At 37.8% G+C, this 6,888-nt stretch overlaps 1 long non-coding RNA gene across 1 annotated transcript; it reads left to right on the plus strand.

Moving 5' to 3' along the window:
- Positions 1–6: 6 nt before the first annotated feature.
- Positions 7–2,085, plus strand: LOC127159791 (uncharacterized). The gene is made up of 3 exons (XR_007826562.1): positions 7–574; positions 1,318–1,632; positions 1,819–2,085. It is a non-coding gene; the product is annotated as an uncharacterized LOC127159791 (long non-coding RNA).
- The last annotated feature ends 4,803 nt before the right edge of the window (positions 2,086–6,888 follow it).

Genomic DNA, 6,888 nt, shown 5'->3' on the forward strand with positions numbered 1-6,888 from the left:
CTTCAAGAACATTTACTGATAAATTATAACCATATATTATGTATTGACATGGGAGAGACACTGTGCCCCATCTTACCTTTATTATGTGTTTTATGTGGAAATCATATACATTACGCTGGTGTTTCCTGAAGCATATTATTTAAGTTGAGTTGAAAATAATTGAAGGAATAGTCATTTCTGCTATGCTGTTGGAAAATGTCAATGTCTGTTGATGCTTTATGCTCGGGTCTAAAGGAGATGAAAAGTAATCAGTTTTTAAGGATCTTCTTAAAGAGAAGGTTCTGTCCCTCCATGTTATACAAAATACCTCTAGCTTTATTTTTTTCAGCTCCCCTCCTTTTTTTTGCACTCTTTAGGGCACGAGTGTGCTCGTTATACCACAGTGTTGGACTGTCACTACATTAAACATGAATGATTATAAACCTTTTACAAGCCTTTTGATTAAAAATGGTTATCGTTTTGTATTGTAAATACTGTTGCTAATCATGCAGTTCAAGTTGAGGAAGTTTAAGGAACTTTTTCTGTTTCGACAGTTGCTGCTTCATCTGTGTGTTTGCTGTGCTGATAAACAAAGGTGAGAACAAAAACTACATTTAAAAGTTGAAATTCATACCAAATGTAGGGTAAGAAAGGGAAAAAGCCGCTGGGGTGTTTTATTTTATTTTTTCCTTTAATGTAAAAGTAAAAATGACCCCCTTAAAATGGGGCAAAAGATCCAACCTAACATATTCCCCAAAATATTTGGTTGCTTGAAAATGGTAAAGATAAAGTGTTAATGAATGAGTGAAATTGAATTGGAGACATTAACTTTAGCTTACAGTACCTCCACTTCAGCATGATATAGTCTGAGAGAAAAGTATTATGTGGGAGGGGGTGAAATGAATGTGTGTATGAGTGTGTAAACACATAAGTATTTCTTTATTTATTTTGCTATGTCGTGACATTTTCAGGCTTAAAAAGTGTTGAATCTATTTGCCTTTCATATACTTCTCTCTGTATGCTTCTGTACTTTATTTGTAATTATGAAATGTTGCATGTCTGTAAATTAATTGACATTGTCAAGATGCACAATTTTACCAATTTAATATAAGTAATGTCTTTTTCCACCAAAATACAATAATTAGGATTAATTTGGCCTTTAGATAAAATGTTCTGTAAAGGTCAGATGCCCCTGGGTGCTTCTCTACATGCTAAACTCGTATGTCAATGTGTTTCAGTTGATCAGTATATGGACATTGTTCTTAAAGGGGGCTTCTTCCCCCATTTTACCCTAAAAATACCAGACTGTATTTATAGTTGACATTTCTGTGATTTCAGGTTGTCTGCTGGTGACAATAGAGGCTGTTGTTGGCAGTTCTGTTGTCCTGCCGTGTTCTTCAACTAAACTTCAAGATATTGATGTGAGCTGGAGGCACAATGACAGCAAAATTGTATTTGATATAATTCCACACAGTACTGCACCAGTGACACAGGACACAGAGAACAAGAACAGAGTTGAAACTTTCCCTCAGGAGTATCTGAAAGGAAATTTCTCCATCAAACTCAAAAATCTCCAGCACACTGATGCAGGACAATACATCTGCTACATCAAAAATTCAAATGAATACAAGATTGTAAAACTGATCATCAACGGTATGTGAAACTAGTTGATTAGTGCATGAACTTTTTAATTTAAACAAAGTTGTTTGAAAATATAAATAATGAAGGGATTGATCCAATATTTGAAGTCCACCAGTAATGTTCCAGTCTGAATATAAATTCTAGATCGATCTATTGCCTTTATCACAGTGAGTTAATGTTTTCTGTAAAATCTTTCAGAATCACTATCCACTGATCGAGGAAACCAAGGAGAGACAGAACAGGATGGAACGAGGTCATCGCTGCCTTTGCTCATGGTTTGCGTTATATTACCTGTAATATTATTTATAGTGGTTGCTATTTTTCAGGCCAGAAAAGTGCTCAATAATCCAGCTAGAAACGGTGTGGTTTTGGCCACTCGTGAAGTTGTGAGCTATAGTACACAATATGATCCAGTAAAGACTGATAATCATGACGAAGCGGTTGATAAATGAAAAAAAAAAAAAAAAAAAAAAAGTTTTATGTAAATAAAGTTACCTTACCTATATGAAAAAAAGTTACTTTATTTAGCTGAATGGTTACAGCTCTCTGTTGTTTTGTACTGTTATATCCTTGCCTTATGTACTGCATATTTACTGTGTGATCTATAAACAGGTACATATTTGGCTAAAGTTATAAAACAGATAAGCCTGTCAATACGTTGCTGCCTTAAGATATTCTGCATTAGTAAACATTTATATATTTGTATATTTACCTAAACGTACTTCAGTGTGCTCAGGTTTATACACTGGAAACAAGGTCCAGTGTGTTTCATTGTATGTAAATTGTATGTATGGTCTTTATGCTCAAGACCCAATAAATTGTGCAAATACAATATAATCTGTTTGGATACTTCTAATCTTATGTGAATTCTGGATTATATATCTATTCTGAATTTATATATATATATATATATATATTGTGACGAGTCGGCTGCCTCCCCCCTAATTATCATCGTCACCCCGTCCGTAATCGCCGCCCTTCACCAGGCTCCCGACGGGAGTGGGTGTGCGAGAGAGGAGGGGCGCTGAAACAGCCAGTTCTGGGAGAAGGGTCTGGCTGCAGACATGCACCTGCACTCTCAGACATCTGCACTCTCAGACGACTGCACTTCCGGAAGTGACGTCACTTGCAGTCGATTTTATTTTTACTTTATTTTATTTATTTATTTTTTTTTTTAATTAAATCGCTCAACATTTTACAACAGTAGCCAGGTGGTGAAGACAAGAAAAAAGAAACTAAATTACAATGTCACTCGCAATCGCCACCTGCACTCTCTGCTACCTGCGACGTCACTTGCAATCCACACAAATCGTGCCTGTTGCCAGTGGAGACAAGACGCTGTGTTGGTTAAACGATTAAAACTAATTTAGCATAACGTACAGCGTCCTGCAAGTCATCTGTAGGAGATAAAAACAAGACCCGCAAATCCGTTTCCACAGAACAGCAGAATATGAACGAATATGAAGCAGAATATGAACGAGAGAATATGAAGTCTCTCGTTAAGCGTTTTCCTCCCGTAGAAAACCATTAACACTTAATATGGCTTAATGTATTAAGAGGCAATTAAAAGATCAAATTCGATATACAGTTTATTAATATAGTGTATATGTAGGCTATATAGTGTTTTTCTTCGCAAAATGTGGCATAATGTGGCATAACGGATTAAGATGATAAAGACTAAACTCAATATGCTCCTATTCATTATTAAAACTACACACAAGCAGGTGAGCCCAGAATAAACACAACGACACGTACATTCGCGTTTTCCCATAAAGAATAATCTCTACAGCTGTTTTATATCGCTGTATTTTCTTTATATTGATTTTCTATGGGAGGAAAACGTCTATTTAACGCACTGTGTTCTGGGCTGCTTGCCCAGAACTTGCCTGTACAGAGTTGGTCCTTTTAATATCACATAATGCCTTTCTTATGGCGTGTTCATATCTGCTGGTATATCATTTGACAACAGTAAGGTTTATATTGAATTTCGTCTTTATCATCTTAGTCCGTTTTGCCACATTAAGCGTTTGCTATGTATGAAAGTGAAAGCTTGCGCATTCATGGCCATATGCTTGCATGAAGTACATTAAATTAATAAACTATATTACAAATTTGATCGTTTAATGGCATTTAATCTTAATACATTAAGCCATATCAAGTGTTAATGGTTTTCTACGGGAGGAAAAAGCTTAACGAGAGACTTTGCGCATTGCGTTCATATTCTGCTGTTCTGTGGCCACGGATCTGCGGGTCTTGTTTTTATCTCCTACAGATGACGTTAGGACCCTGTACGTTATGCTATTAAATTAGTTTTAATCGTTTAACGACCACAGCGTCTTGTCTCTATTGGCAACACGCACCATTTGTGTGGATTGCAAGTGAGGTGCAGGTAGCAGAGAGTGCAGGTGGCGATTGCGAGTGACATTGTAAATTAGTTAATTTTTTCTTGTCTTCACCACCTGGCTACTGTTGTAAAATGTTGAGAGGTTCAATTAAAAATATAAATAAATAAATAAAATAAAGTAAAAATAAAATCGACTGCAAGTGACGTCACTTCCGGAAGTGCAGGTGTCTGAGAGTGCAAAGAGTGCAGACCCTATTTGGGCACAGTTAGTTTTTTTTTTTTTTTATATATTAGTTTGATTATTTCTAGTCTTACAGTGCATTAAGGTTTTACCAAAGGCGGAAATAAATTAAATAAACTTAAATCTAATATTGTTACTTAATAGTGTGTATGCACATTTGACCATACTAACGAGGTCCAAAATATCCCCACTAATATACTGAAATGCTGAATAAGGAATAGGTTTTTGCTGTTGCTAAAGGAAACGAGTTTGTCAATATGTTGCTGTTTCTACCACGTGTTCTTTCTCACAAGATCTCAATCAAAAAAATAAAATACAATAAAATAAAATAAAATAAAAAATAAAACATGGGTTCTCCATACAAATATATTGATCTGGGATTGTTGAAAACTCACCTGCCCTATCATCATTAGCTGTAGCACTGGCACCCCCACCTCTCAACAGTCCTCCTAGGGACGTTTCATAAGAATATAGTTGATGGAACAGAATGCTATTTTAACAACATAAATTATTAAACACAGCCTTCTGTTCACCAAAAACAACAACTCTCACTCTATGAACAGCTGTTATAACTGACACATAATGATATCAGAATACAATAGCAAAGACCCCAAAGGTAAGCTAATGTAAATAATGGTAAGCTGTTATCAGCACCAAGTTTATGAAACAGACGCTTATCTTTATTACACAGAAGACAAAAACTTGCATCTGAAACTAGTTAAGTAATATGTTATATTATATTTATGATTGTTTAATCAAACAAACTTCCCTAAAACATGAATATATGATACCTAGGCTATGTTAATTATCTAGCCAGCTAATGTTAGCTCACAACATAGCTTACTTTAGTTTACATTTTCTTCACATACCTTTATCTTGCCGTTTTTTTCCTCTTCCTCGGTTTTCTCCTTTTTTCTTTTGTCTGCACCAGAAGGATATTGTCCTTTCTTGTGACATTTATGACAGTTTTGCTCTAATGCTGCTGCCTCTTCAATAAACTTAAATAATTACAGTCAAAATCTGACTGTGCTTACATCCTGCAGCCCGAGATAGATCATTTTTTATATACTCTTGGGGGGCCCCTGGTGGCCACGGGTGTTGATGCAGGACCAACAAGGAGGATGTTGGTTAAGGAAATGTCCTGCCTTGCAAAATCACATTCACTTGTAATGTAAATATTCCTTAGGAATATTATTTGGAATGATATTTGCCACCTTTGTATGTCAAATATACTGTATTTTCCCCATCTTTTTCAGTAGAAAAAAAGAATATACATACTATAACATGTTATAAAATTGTTGTTGTTTTTTTAAGCATAAACAACAAAATTAATATGAGGCTTATGCTCTAAACTACAAAAATATATAGAAATAAAGTGAATTTTGTCATTTACTGTCAGTGCAATTACAAATCTTTTTTTACTGCTCTACTTATGTTTTTGGATATATTTGAATGTTTGTATAATGTGTTAAATGTGTAAATGTGTAAAGGGGAACATGGTGGGAATAAACTGTGGAAAAATACTGAGACATGATGCCACAGCTGGAAGGGGAGAAGGAAGCCCCCCCGCCAGCACAGTAGTGAACTTCTCTGCGTAGTTCAAACTGCGGGGCAACAGAGGGCCCAGAGTTCACCAAGAGAGAACAACTGGGAGATCCATGAGGGAATGGTGCTGCAAGCCAGCACCGAACCATCCTCCCGCAAATTACCTGATGTTACCCAACGCATGGGAGGAACACGGCTCTACACGGAGGTTGTAGAATCTTGCGAAGGTGTTAGGTGTCACCCAGCCCGCAGCTCTACAAATGTCTGCTAGAGAGGCGCCGTGCACCAACGCCCAGGAAGACACGACACTCCAGGTAGATCTCCTAGGGGGCACGGCTCACCCTGGCACTGGTATGCCAAGGTGATGGCAACTGGGCTGGGGTCTCAAGGTCAAGTGAGAATCAGCCAGACCAAACTCAAGGCACGATTCGTCGACTGTGAATGCGTCCCCACCCTCTTGATATAACTCAGCGTGATCAGGAGCAAGATCTTATATCAGGAGCGACAGGTATTTTAGCTCAACTGAATCAAGTGGTTTGAAGGGGATAGGGGATGAGGTGCAGACGAGGAGGATTTAACCTCCTGGCACCTCTCAGGAACCTGACGATCAGGTGAAGCTTCCCTAAGGACGATCCATCCACTGCATCATGGTAGGCTGCGATAGCACCGATGTACACCTTCAAAGTGGAGGGTCCTTCCTCAGAGGAATCTTCCAGGAAGGCACTGTCATGAGGAGCATAAGGTCGGTGAACCTGGTCTGGGTGGGCCAATAAGACACAACCAACAGGACCTGCTCTCCGTCCTCCCTGATCTTGCACAGAGTATGTAAGCTGATGTGAAAGTACATCGGCTGCACGATTCATCTCTCCCGGAATGTGAACCGCACGCAGCGACTCGAGCCGCATCTGGATGGCGGGCGAGTTGTGACACCTTGGTCATTGATGTAAGCAACTGTCGCTATGTTGTCCACTGTACCTCAAATTTCACAGCACATCTCTGTTGTGTCACATTGTGTCAACATTAAGGCTGCCTTTTTCATAGCTACAGATTTTGTAATGTAACATTGCTATTTTTTCAATAAAACGTAGCATAAAACACTAGTGAACAGATTTGAAAGTCTGAACATCAGCATGAAAAA

The sequence above is a fragment of the Labeo rohita genome, unplaced genomic scaffold, assembly GCF_022985175.1.
Source record: "Labeo rohita strain BAU-BD-2019 unplaced genomic scaffold, IGBB_LRoh.1.0 scaffold_2504, whole genome shotgun sequence".
Lineage (NCBI taxonomy): Eukaryota > Metazoa > Chordata > Actinopteri > Cypriniformes > Cyprinidae > Labeo > Labeo rohita.